The sequence below is a fragment of the Schistosoma haematobium genome, chromosome 2 (genome assembly GCF_000699445.3).
Source record: "Schistosoma haematobium chromosome 2, whole genome shotgun sequence".
Classification (NCBI taxonomy): Eukaryota; Metazoa; Platyhelminthes; class Trematoda; order Strigeidida; family Schistosomatidae; genus Schistosoma; species Schistosoma haematobium.
In genome coordinates, this window is record NC_067197.1 from 23,262,102 (window position 1) to 23,277,172 (window position 15,071).

Below are 15,071 nucleotides of genomic sequence, written 5' to 3' on the forward strand. Positions count from 1 at the left end.
AGTCATTAAGACTAATGAGTTCACTTAGAGAACACTAAGCTAAAATTAAGATGTGACATTCAGTAGTTGGATGATGATAGGTGAAGAAAATTTCTGTGAAGTGCATCTATAAAGTGTCAGTCAAGTTTGGAACTCTGTTGACTGCCACACGTCTATTACTAGGTTCAGAATTACTCGCCCAAAATTAACAGTTAAATGTAGATAGGTTGGGTCTAAATTATGGTCGACGATTATGACAGGAATAAAAACTCACCCCGATAGCACTAGTTTTTCTCAATAACGAAGCAAAACGAACGTGTTTTGTCTCGCAACAGTATTAAACATTAAATGAAGGCCAAAACTATGCGGCTGGAACATGTGATTATTTGTACCGTCACATTGAAAAACTATATCATTTTTTGTGAGTACGCCTTAAAACGTTTGAAAAATTACTTATGTGAGAAACCCTTGCTCCCACAACTGCGTTTTGTTGATGTCCGGGTTTTCCCCGGGACTTCCACTGAATTTGAGGAGATCGCCTAAACTTTACTGGTCTGTGGTCTTTCCTCAAAATCAGGAGATTCGGAAAGGGGTTTACTATCACCCGATTACATTTAGAAAAGCATAAGATGTAGTGAATTGTCGTTTCAATTGGTGTTCTTCATCTGCCCTAACATCAAAATGCATATCCTCACCAGTGAGTGAAAAGGGCGTTATACACTTCTCGACAGTTTAAATAATGGTTCATTACTAGATATGAGAGATAAGAAGAAATGATAATTGCAGCTCATAATCTTCTCTTCTTTGTTTCCCAGGTACAACGGAGTATCTTGTGCAACATCACTGTGAGCATTATGCCATTTTATAATCTATAATTACAAAGCTACTGGGATTGAACACCAACACAACTGTATTTGTTTGTCGATTTGCAAAATACAGTCCATGAAGATGAGGGCTGCGACTGACGAGTATTGTTTCATCAAACGCTAAAATTATTTCTCATTCTGCATCTGTTTTATGATGTACTTCCCCTATCTTTAGCCTGTTTACAAACTGGTGTGTTTTATTTCCTTTACAGATTTAACATAATAACAATTCCGATATTCAGTATTCAATATCTCTGTCACGAATTTTTATGTATTGACTGATTTGTTTGCACACATTTCCAGTTAGTTCTGCAGGGTTCTCAATGTTTGCTTATGCCCAGTGAGTGATGGTCTAACAATTTGATTAGACAAATATGGTCATTTTCGTATTTATCCATGGATTGTGAGTTTGGGTGTTTGTCTTAGAGTAGTAGGGTTTCTGTATATCAACAGCTGTCACGTTACAATGGAGGAGTTTGGTTGATTGAGACGTAGAAATAATAGTGATCATTCAAGTGCTAAAAGAAGATGATTGTTTCAAGGATAAATAATTAATTCAATTGATCATCAATGTGCAAGAGGACGAAATCGGGTGAACAAAAGAGTGACAGAGACGATAGTACAATAGACAGGAAGTAGTTACTGGTTATGCGATAATTACGACCGTCGTAAATTGTGATTAATGCATCAAACACGGCGGTTCCAAGAGGAAGATGGCAAACCAAGGATGAGTATGTGTCTGTCTACTCTCCTCTTAAAGTGTGTAGGCCAGGTCCGTATAAACAGGCGACTTGGTGCATTTTGCCAATATGAAGTGTTTCATCAGCTAGACCGTGATCTATGTGTTCCTTGTGACGGGTTGCTGACCAAGGTCAACTGACGCCAAGATGTTTAACTGGGCTTTTCTGCTGTCGTCGAATTTCAGATCGGATTAGGACAACTAAGAAGTGTTATTGGATTCTCTATAATAACGCACTGTCTCGCAACTGAAACACAAAGCTCCGGAGCCTTCAAAAGGAAGTTTATGGCACTTGAGTAATCTGTTTTAATGAATTCGACATGTTTGTTCCGTCAATTAATCGGTCGCGCACCTGAATATCAATTAGAGGACGAACGTTTTACATCGCGTTTTGTTTCTGCATTTTGGCAATGACCTCCCTAACCTTTTCGTTATTCTAACGACTCATCTTATGAAATTCGCTGTTCGCTAAATTTGAAGTTTGTACACTTAACTTTACATCATTTTTGTGAGTTCCATACGAAAGAAATGTGCCTACATGAAAATGCCAAATTATCTAAATGTAGGCATTCTTCCCTATGAATGTTGGGATGTGAGCCAAAAACTTTTCATGTAGCCAGAGATGGATGGTGGATAACAATGGAACCTAGGTTAAACAATTCGTCCTATGTTTGGAAGTGTCAGCTGGATGTGCCTGCATTCCAGAGTCGATGTTCACTAAGGAAATCGGACCCAGCGCCGTTCGCTACAAACGCCATCGTGTTATCCACTCAGCTACTGGGTCCAGATAGGTACTAGACTCTACAATGGAGTGAAGATTGATTGATTTTTGTACTATTTATTTGAATCTTCTCATCTATGTTTAAAACCACAGTTGATATGTATCTTATTGGCATATGTACTCTCCGAAGGCTCCATCATTTGATTGCTGGTCGAACGGTCCAATTAAGAGCTCTGTCGGAAAGCCGATTTGATCATTAGAATTAGTCGAATGGACATCATAACTAAGAACTCCTGGAATAGCTTTACTTAACACATATAACTAGATGTGCACAACTGAGAGTATTATATCTGTAATTCATAACAAGCCCCCGGCCAATGTAGGATTACACTCAACAAGCTGAGGTATTGTGTAATCTTAAAAGCTGGCCATTGAGAGGCGAATCCTGATAAAGTGAAGTGTAATTGAAATAATTCTCAACGTTTCTGATGTTTAAGGGTATACAGCGGTATTGTGTTAGGTACCAACAAACTTCATGTCAGTTAAAACTTGCTTTACGAACTCCGTCGATATATCATTTAGATAGATGGCTATTCACCACGACCTTACACCTTTTTATAAGGTTGTTATTCTGCATAAACCTCCTCCTTCAATACTTCATCTTAGATTTAGCCTGTTTAACTTTATTAACAGTTGAATTTATGAGTTGATTTAAGCTAGACCACCATTGAATTGACTCATCGATACAACTAATAAAAATTACCACAATCTCCACAAATTTACATCCTAAACATGTTCAAACGCGTAAATCCACTGATATAAAGGAATGTGAAATAGTTTCGGAAGCTTTCGTCATTAACTGTCTTGTTCCTTACGAAACTCATCTAAACCCTCGAATTTGTGATTGTACAATTTTGTTAGAACCCATAAAACATCAGTTGGAGGACAGTATTAGCATTCAGCTATAGGTGCCAATGTTCTGGTTCTATTGGAACCCATAGTCATGCGTGCGGATATCAGGCTGTTTTTTCCGCCTCACAAACATCCCAAAATTCAGTGCGTCTGAAATACCACATCTAGTCGAAACTCCTAACCACCTTCTCCAGATTCCCGGCGGACTTGCATTCTTACGACGCTTCTAACATCCCAGTTGTTATTCAGTGAGTGTGTGGTGGATCCCAGCAAAAGAGCTTATTCAAGATATATCGATACACAAGGTTATTAATAATATACCAAAAGAGTTAACAATAAAACCCTAAGTGTCAATCTATGAGTAAAAACCAAAAGTTAACAAATTATAGTTAGAATACAAATGGTATATTAAACAACAAAACAATAACAGTTGTTATGAAATGAATGTTACTTGTAAGCCGCTCTCTGAGATAACAACCACAAATGAGTTCACTTGATTAACGAAGATTCCTGTGCGCAAAACGACACCAACGGCGTAATGACAAAGACTGGATCCAATAGTATTATTTAATAATAATCTGGGCCAAAATCCAAAGTAGTGTAGGAAGGCCTAAAAAGACGTTATAACACTACTATAGTCCTCAATCAAAGGCCGTGGCCAACAAAGCAGAAGAACAGAAGGCGGAGATAGTATTTTATATTTCAACCAACGCGGTAGAATATTCGCATATAAGTATCCAAACAATTATAATCGTTTTTTAACAAGTGATACAGAAAAACAATAGATATTGAATAAAAATGTGGTTACATATAATGTGTGGTAAATTAGAGGAAAAATCCGGTTTTTATTTTGTCGTTACAAAAATCACTAAATATACGTCACCATAAGTCGCTGTGCGTCATTAATCCATTATCCTTAGATCCCACAGTCTCTAATGATTTGTATAGATCCATTGAAAATACCTTTAAATTTACTTTCAAATATATATATAAGTGGCAGCTATAATCACCATCGGTATGTTAACCGACTATTCTTTGCTTGAGAGACCCAACTAAGCAATTACGTCTTCACATATGAGAAAAGAATCGGAACCACAATCCAACACCAATTAAACTTCAAAATTTCCCTTAAGGTAACAAAGCTCAAACGGAATAGTACCCAAACAAACGTTCGATGGCTTGAATTGATAAGTTATTTGTTTAGTTAATATGTAGCACTGGGTGATGACAAACCTCGAAGTCCTGAGCATCGCATTTTAAACCAGGGATACATGGTCAATTCGTACCTGCATCAAAGCGCATAATTCCAGTCTTAGGTAAACAGATGTTATTGACAATCTTATCTTTAACATTACACGACCAGTTACCTTTTGCACTACTAGGTGATTCTCCCAAACGAACATCCTTCAGCACTTACAATACTATTATACATAGGTAACCGATGCTAACCAATGGGTTCAGAACCTTGAAAACCAAAACATCCAAACAACATCTTAAAACACGAAGAGTCCAATAAAATTAATCATGGAACATTTCGTTGTATCCGGAATTCCAAACCTTAACTACTCAAACCACGATGTATTAATATTCTCACAATTGACAAGGCAATAATGACAAAACCAAAATCTGAAGTTAAAAATAGTCAAACTTTATTTAAATACTGAGAAATACCAATAAGCTTCAATTCTTAGGCTTCCAGAGTCAAGATTCGTAACGACATACGAGAGGTAAAACAGAACCTGAAAGTTTAAAGTGAAAATTAATAAAACCTATTTTAAAGTTTAAATAAAACATACATATAACATGGTGACTTAATACAATTGTTCGTGTCATTACGGAATGTTACTACATAGTGATTATAAGCAATGGCCCAGATAGTCTTACAAGAAAGCCAATATCCACCAAGATTTTGCGTGACGTGCCTATCATTCCTGATTATATTCCTGAAGAAATGTCTAGATATACGAAATAAGTGGACCGTAAAGAGTACCTTTTCTTGCTTTCAGCCTTGATCAACCGGGGTAGATAAGCTAACTCTATCTTATCTTTCGTTTGCAAATAATCTCATAAAACGAAATTTAGCTTCAGATTATTTTAGAATTCACGGTGCACCGTGTAACTGAAAGGACTGTCTTATCATGTTTGTTCATTGTACCGATAACTTTTATTTCATCGTGAGTACAATTCATCACTAAATTCTCGTTGATAGAAGGATTCCCCACCACCCCAGTAACTTTAACCAACATCCATATGAATTTTGATGCTGACGTTTTTCAACCACGCAAACGTTCCCAGACCCTCGTGGCCAAAATATGACGAAATGCGTGTCTCACATTCTACTTCTTGCCACTATTCTTCTCTTCTTATTGGGAACATTGTTCAGTCAAGAAGTGATCGCTGAAGTATTAGTTATGATTGTAACTTTCATTTGGTACGGATACGCCTGCTACCTGGTTCCGTGCTATAATGTGTATATGTCTGCTCGTTTCTTCCAGACCCCCATGTTCTGATGGTCAAGTAGAAAAGTTCGTCAATAATTCCATTACCCCCTCAACATTTGATTGACTGAAGAGGAGAGTAAGCACGCTTCTTCTGCGACGTAGGAGTCCTAAACATTATGTGACGAAAAAGACTCCATCAAAGTTATTAGAAGGAAGACCTCTCCGTGTTTGAATTTGTGAATTATTCTGATAATAATCTTCAACCATTCTGATAGTTTGTGGTGAAGAGCGTCAGAAAATATATGACTCGAGTCTCGACAATGACGACTTACTAATATAAAACAAAAATGTTGATAAATAACTTTCCCAAAGACGAGGTGAGTCTAACCCGATTTTCGTTTGTCATTCTAATACCAATGAATTAAGAGTTCGCCCCCTTGCATAATCTAGTACCCATCTGGACCCAGTAGCTGAGTGGATAGCACAATGGCGTTTGTAGCGAACGGCGCTGGGTTCGAGTTCCGTAGTGAACATCGACTCTGGAATGCAGGCACATCCAGCTAACACGTCCCAACATAAGACAAATCGTGCGGCCTCGATTTTACTGCTAGTCACCATCGTCGCATATTAACACAAGCCTTTTACCCCTCGTGAAAAGGTACAGGTTGCTCACCTACATTCTCTATCCAACTCTGTCCCGGGCTATCGTCTCTAGGTTTTTTCACTTGCTATTCATATCTACTTCCACTTCCCGACGTAGAGTGTTCCTTGGCACCTCTATTTTTGCTTCGCTTCGGGATTCCAAGTTAGCGCTTGCCTCGTGATGCAGTTTGGTGATTTTCTCAATGTCCTATCCACTTCCAACGTCTTTTCCCAATTTTCTCTTCAGGTGGAAGCTGGTTTGTTCTCCCTCACAATAGGCTGTTGCTGATGGTATCCGGCCAAAAAAATATCCAGTATCTTACATAGACAACTGTTCATAAGTACCTGTATATTTTTATTATGGTTGTAGTAGTTCTCTAAGTTTCAGCTACATACATTAGGACTGTCCTGAACTTCAAATTCAATATTCTGACTTTGATATTGGTTGACAGTTGTTCTGAGTTCCATATGTTGTTCAACTGTAGGAATGCGGCCTTTGCTTTGCTAATCCTCGCCTTTACGTCTGCATCAGATCCTCCTTGTGCATTGATGATGCTTGTACGTGAAAGATTCCACCTCTTCCAGAGTTTCTCCATCAAGCATGATTGGGTTGGTGTTATCCGTGTTGCATTTGAGGATCTTGGTTTTCCCCCTGTGTATGTTGAGGCCTACTGATACAGAGGCTTCTATCACACTGGTTGTTTTGACCTGCTTTTGTTAATGTGTATGAAATATAAGAGATGTCACCTGTGAAGTTCAAATCTTCTAATTGATTCCGATCTGTCCATTGTACTCCATGCTTCCCGTCAGATGTCGAAGTCCTCATAATCCAGTCAACTTGAAGCACTTCTTTCTTCAACACTATAAAATAAAAACGCTTTTATCTGCACTTACCATATTAAGCAGAGTGTTTACTTTACCAACGTTAAGCGATATATTTCTTCTAGTTATATAATTAAAAAATTACATCTGTAATGCCATGTTTTCGTCATAATTTTATCCATAAATTTTCGAAAACTAAGTTAAATAAATAAGAAAATGGCAACAAAAGAATTGAGTGTGAATCGTTCACCTGAAAGAATACGAAGTAAGGAATAAGTTAGCGTGAATGTATTTTCATTATCTAAGCTTTTCACTAGTCCATAGAAGAATCGGATTCATCAGAGCAAGATAGTACTTACTTACTTAATTACGCCTGTTACTCCTAATGGAGCATAGGCCGCTGACCAGCATTCTCCAACCCACTCTGTCCTGGGCCTTCTTTTCTAGTTCCATCCAATTCTTGTTCATTTTTCTCATGTCTATCTCCATTTCTCGGCGTAATGTGTTCTTTGGTCTTCCTCTTTTCCTTTGGCCTTGAGGATTCCATGTGAGGGCTTGTCTTGTGACGCAGTTGGGTGCTTCCCTCAATGTGTGTCCTATCCACTTCCAGCGCTTCTTCCTGATTTCTTCCTCCACTGGGATCTGGTTTGTTCTCTCCCACAGTACGTTGTTGCTAATAGTGTCCGGTCAATGGATCTGAAGTATTTTGCGTAGACAACTGTTAATAAACACCTGTATCTTCTGGATGATGGCTTTCGTAGTTCTCCAGGTTTCTGCCCCATACAGTAGAACTGTCTTGACATTTGTATTGAAAATCCTGACCTTGGTGTTGGTTGACAGTTGCTTTGAGTTCCAGATGTTCCTCAGTTGTAAATATGCTGCTCTTGCTTTACCGATCCGCGCTTTCACATCTGCATCAGATCAACCATGTTCATCAATGATGCTGCCCAAATATGTAAAGGTTTTCACATCTTCCAAATCTTCTCCGCCTGAAGTCCCTCCGAGGGCTACTGCTGGTTCCAAGCCCGGATAAAGGAGGAGGATTGGGCATGGGGTTAACGTCCCCATCCCGTAGAAAACTAACTCGCTAAAAAAACGATAACCAGAGCAAGATAGTATCCAAACCATATTAAATTTTCATTCAAATTGTTATTAATAATGTGATGTAATTGTCAAAAAGTATCACTTTATTCTTTAGACATACCAAAAGTTTTGATTTGCTATATTTTACATGATAAATAAGGTCTCAAGTTTATTTCAACTCTGTTGAAAGTGGCTACGTTTTTAATTACATTTTTACTGATATGGTTAACAGGAAATTACTACATATTACGAATATCTTGGAAATTCTTAATGCATTATTATTTTTTATTTAGAGTTTGTTTGTTAACCAATTTTTTAAGGTAACAGATTGATAAAACATAACTTCGTACACATCAATATTCACCAGTAGTGAAAAAATAAAGGAAGAATCTGTTATTACTAACTAAATAAACAAAAAATGTCACATCAGTTACACTAATTGCATATCACGTTACACCACCATCTCAATATCATGTTACATTTTTTAAAATTAAATTTTGAACTGTTAGCTTTTTCATCTATGACCTAAAATTGTTGTTATCATGGGACTAAAATGACTGGAAAAACTATAAGTTTTATACTTTAAAACATATACTCAATGATTCTCGGTCAGTATTTACGGATCAATTTTCTAGGTAAACATTTGGGTCCAGAAAACGATTATTATTAAATACAAATAAAAATGGCATTTTAATTGATTGCAATTGTCAGAAATCATCGAAACTGGACATAACTTCTCTGTTTAAGTACCAGTAAAATTTAATATAGATTGAGAGAAAAATTGTTTAACGGTGAAATTAATAATTAATTTGAATTTTCTAAGATTCCATTTCAAATTATGAGTTTTTTTCGAGACATTGTTGCTGTTCAAATGCACATCATTCGACGACAAAATCTTAGTTATTGAAATGTTTCCAGCACTATATACCTAACTATATAAACTATCATTCAGTTTAGATTTTCAATAACATTCGAAACAGTTTCATCGCAGAATTTTAGGAGGCTTCATTAAAAATATGAAATTTTCCACACGACAGAATTTTCTTTGTGGTTGCAAAACTACTGGTTTAATGTATGATGTTAACAAGATAATGTGTGATCTTATTATCAAGAGTATGGACACTTCTCGTTTAGTTCAGTACTAACGCATCTGACTGTCGCACCGAGTAACGTGGGTTCTACTCCAACTCCAAGCTTCGGTCTCTTCAAAATTCTACTTTCGTCTTTCTCTAGAGTCACACTTAGTACAAAATACAGGACTAGCGGTTTCTATCGATTTTCTTAAGCCGACAAAGATCATAGCAAGATAAACGCGATGATAAGTTATGTGTTTTAGTTGCAACATTTACAACTGTGTCGATTGAATTTGATCACTGTCTAGGACTAGCTAAAAAAACAATTCTTCACGATGAGAATGAGAAAGCTGTCCAGCTATCCTCGGGTTTCAGCGATTTTCCAACCGTTGTCATTTAGCGATGAAACTAGTAATTTAATTTGTTCATGATATCCTTTTCATAGTTTCATTATAAGCTATATTAGCTTCTGATTATGTTAAATGAACCGTTGTTTTACGGTTAAAATGTATTTAGCTTTGAAATCCCATATTGGCTTATGTCATTTAATGCTAAGGTGTGATAATCCTCATATTACATTAAAACTTACACTCTCTTATTCAAATAGTCTTTCAAAATTCTAGTTTGATCAGTAGTTTTCATCACTTAAGTTTTTATAATAAGTGTTTTCGTTTTTTGGAAATCTTCAGAGATTTGAAAATGGAATAAAATAATACACTGTAATCCAAATAATATTTTTTTATTAAAATAGCTTAGTTACTATATTCTAAAAGAGAAGAGATTTCAACCAAGCTTTATCTTATAAATCTATCTAAATCATTCTGTACACATTCTATTACAAGGGTAACAAAATGATAAGAACAACTCACAACTAGTTATCTTGGGTTATCACAGCTTTAACTAGTGTTAATCAGAATCAGAAGATTAAATTATTTGGTAAACATTTAAGTCGAAAAATTCATTAGGCTAAATGCCCATGTAGTGTCTATTGTCTAGTTGCAGTTAGATCAGTTTTGTGTTAAAACTTGACTGTTATTATCATCACAAAACCGTTATATAAATGTCGTTTTATTCAGCGTAGCAGAATATTTTAAACTTTAAAGCAATTGATCATTTTGATAAATCATTACAATATCCAGATTTTAAACTTTCCTTTATTTCAGACACTGCTTAGTGATTACAGAGTCCTTCATTCAACCTTAATAACTATATAGTCACTAGCAAAATTAATCAGGTTGTTATGTTTGGATTACTGAATATTAGATAAGTTACTTTATGGAATAACACTCGAATTTCTCCTTCACATCTTTTAAACGTTCAAAAACAGGTTTAGTGATTAGACACTTTGATGGTTATGCAAAGTTAAAATCACAACCATTACAGTCAAACTACTCTAAGTAGTTTGCCATTTTGTTTCATGACGTTACTGACACAAACATGCAACATTTTTTATTATGCTGCTTAAGTAATTTGTGATGAATATTCCCATTAGAGGTTTCTTAATCATTTACAAATTATCTATCAAACAAATATAAATTACTGTCTTAATCAAGTATTTTGTGTCACGACGAGTTTCTAAACCCACAAATGCAGTATTTCGTACACTTTTTTCTTATGAGCACTTGACTGGTCATTACGGCAGATTTGTCTTCAACGAGTGGCTAACGTAATTATTTTTGGTTAACCAAATATTTCTTTAACAAATTCTGGAAATCTAGCTAATTTCCTAAAGATCTATTTACATATGAGATAAATTAGTCAGTTAGCTATTTATTTAGTAATGTTGTGATGTATGCTGCTTATATCTGTCGACATAATTAGTATATGACCCTAATCAGAAGTGGAATGTCTGTCAAAAGAAGGTTGAAAAGATTGAACTTAAGAAAATAAGAAGGGAAACATAGAAAGTGAGAATTGGAAGAATTATAAAGAAGTTAAAGGACAATTGATGAAAGATTTGCAAACGAATGTATGGTTTCAAGTTAATTGAGCATTGGATAAGAATCTAATGATTGATATACAAATTGTGGGGAAGTGTATCTCTGATGATGCGTGACTTACTGTAAGCCACTTCTTCAAAGTGAATAAATAACCGAAATAAAATTAACATAATCTTAAATGGTAAATAGGAAACAATACAGAATAACTTCAGTACAATCAAAACCATAATAGGTCTGAATATGTTCAATCCTCAATAATTGATCTTCGACAAAATGTTCGAAATAATACATAGTAAATATAATGAAAATAACTTTCAGATTTCTACTTAAACTGGTTCTTATTTTGACGTGAATTAAACCAAACATTCATGATATACAAGTTACATAAAAAATGGAGTGGTAGTGATTTTCTAATTAGATTCAATTTCATGAATTTGTATTAAAAACAATGTAACTAAATTACATCGTTAAATCATGACATTCTACTATTTTTTTAAATTCTGGCATCTTTCAGAACTACACGTCTATTCATTCCACAGAACTGTAAATTGGCAAACAACACAATTTCAATTTTTCTTCATCAATGACGTCATATATTTTTAGAAATTCATAGAACTTTAATAATTGTGTTTGTTGCCAGTCACCGATTTATATTTCAGATTGCAAATTTTGTTTGACATTCAGATGTATAAACATTAAACGTAAACCATCATCATCATCAACTAAATCTTACTCATTTAAAATGATTTAATCAGTAGATTAGAAACTTAATAGCCATTAGAAATCAATGTGAAACCCCAGTTTTTCGATTAAACAACTAAATTTTCCTGATCAATAACTGTGATAGTTTAGGAAGTTTTAAGCCCAAACACTTTTATAAAGGTTTTTCGCACAACAATTTTTATGAAACTTAATGACTAGTGAAATATACTGCAAGATAAATAAATAAATTTTATTCTCGTTTTTTTTACAGAAAAGAACGTTTGCACGTTTTGTTTTTTACCAAGCAGAGTAACACAGTTGTAAACCATCTAGAAATGAATCCCATAATAAATCAACAGCTTCAAACAAACCTCACACATTGAAAATTCTGCTCAGACAATAGCTCAAGCTAGAGGAGAAACGGCCTTTACCAAACAACTAAAAGTTGAAGGATGTAGTAGTATCAGATGAAAATAATTTTGAAATCTTTGTAAAATCAACTGCAAATAATTGTAATTAATTTATAAGTAAACATTTGATAAGGTGACCGGTTTTTTCATTATCTAGAAAACTAAAACCAACCAAGAAACAATGCTCTGTTTTTTGTCTTAGTTTAGAATTCTTCAGTGTTATATAGCTATAACCATTTAAAAAATCAAATTAATCCTATTTTGGCAGTGCATCAAATTAGATACTCTCAGACAAAGAATTTAGGATCTAATAATACATCCTTTCGACTTCAATCGATTCACCTTATAATATGATTATCATCTGATGCAACTATAGACAACTGTATCAATCTGCACATGATCAAATCCAGTGATCGCCAATAAAGTAAGCTTATATATCCGAAGAAATATTGTTTTTTCGTTTCGCCAGACCGTACTTTCTCTTTACTTGTTTGTGCCTAACATTATTATTTATTCACTTAACTTAAAGTTGATTTCATACAAACAATTATTATAGGCCAGGACAATTTAATCATCTACTAATAAGATAAAGATGCCTAATTATTCGACCCTAGTTAATTGAGGAATAAGCGACATACAAAACCGATTTTATTCAATCTTTTTTGCCATTTGATCACTTTATTCAAATCACGTGATAAATCTTCCGCCTAGAGCAGAAAAAGGATTAATATAAAAAATTCCTGTTTACTTAGCAAACAATGGTGACAAATAAATGTCAATAGTGAGGGTGTAATTGGTATACAAGATAGAAACATGATTTTTAATAAACTGGAAAGCTTTTATAACAAGTTAGGATTATCAAAACTTTCTGAATATTGTTACACAATGATCCTATTTTATTTTTGTTGTGGTGATATAATGGATAAGTGTAACAGTTAGGCTCTACTCATTGATGAATTAGCTATCTATAAAATCAATTTTATTCAGTTGTTTTTTATCACCTAATCGTATTGTTTTCCTGGTAATATTTTGTACATAGCTAAGCAATCTTTAAGTTGAAAAACCATTTTTCTGGTTCATGATATTGTTTTTGACTCAAAACATTCAGGGGGTTTAAGTCAATAAATTGGTCTTGTGAACAATCATTACATAAAATCTCCCGTTCTCTTCTCTTCGATCTTTCTAACCTTGTGCCCCCAGGTATTTTGATTAGTGATACTACTGTAGTGAAGGAGAACACAGGTAGGGACAACCGAATTAAGATGGTGGTTGGAGGTAATCGACAGGAAACCCTGGACCCGGGTTTCGTGCTACTTGGCACTCGTCAGCAAGGTGTACCTGTAATCTTGAGGGAACTGGTGCTCCCTGGCCGACTCGATCTCGTGTCACCCAGCTTCACAGTCAGAGACGTTACCACCGAATGTCGAGTCACCTTGGCTGGTGACCACATTGCAAATTGATCGACAGCATTCGACCTACACTAATAAGGACTAGACACACATGACATTGATTGCCACCCAGTGATTAATCAATTGTGACAATCGAGCATACCAAACATAGAAACTCCCAAGTTAGTTGGCAAAATAGAAAAACCATATAGTAAATCGTTAATTTGCAAAATATCAATCCATCATATCAAACCGGCCTGTTCCTGTTGCAATCATTAATCCATTGTCTCACATTTCTTTGTTCATGCGTTTTCTTACAAATTGCATTGTGTTCCCGCTCTTTCTTTTTTTATCTTTCCCTCATCTTCTGCTGCCAGACATTACGTTTTAACTCGCGTTATATACTACTTATGTCAATATAAGTAGCACGCACCACACTACTTATGTTGATATCAGTAGCGTACACTACAGCGTATTAAGTAGCAAAAGTGTATTTTAGCACCAGACCAAGTCGTTTAATGAACTTTCAAATTGATTGAAAATTCATTACATAGAAGAAAGGAAATACTACTTTAGATCTAGTTCGTTTTCTAATTTGTGTGCTGCTCAAATGAATGGTTCCTATTCTTCTGAATAACTGAATACTTTTGATCTGTTTAAATATTAATTGTTATGTATACTACTTATATAAGTAGTGTGTAGCACCAATCAGAATTGTAATGCATGCCAACAGAAAATTAAGAAGATTCAAATAAAGAGAACATAAAAGTAAATAGAGAGTAATTTTAATTATCAATATAGGGTTGTGCAGATTATTAAATTTTTGATTCACATCATGAACCGATTGATGTTAAACCACCATTGAAAACCTGAAAGCACTGGACGGACATTTCGTCCTATTGTGACACTTCTCAGCAGTGCGCATCCACAATCCCGATCGCGAGATTGGAACCCAGGGCCTTCAGTCTCGCATGCGAACGCTTAATCTCTAATTTGAATAACGACATAATTGAAAAAAATCATGAATTGTGCAAAAGAATAATTGATGGAAGATGTGAAAATTATATATTTAATAATATGGTTTTCATATTTTGTCATCCCACTACGTAATTTTACATTGTAGGTCTAGTAATTTCAATAGTTGAGGAGGAGTCCCACGCTAAGACGAAACAGCCATCCAGTTCTTCCAAGTTTTCCATGATGGTTTAGCTTCAATTGACTCATGATCTCAACTATAATATGAATTTCAACTTAGATTACCTCAACACATTTAATACATATTTTTATTTTATAATTAATTTTTTATGAAAATTTAATTATCTATCTTGACAATGTACCTTGTTTTTTTTTCTG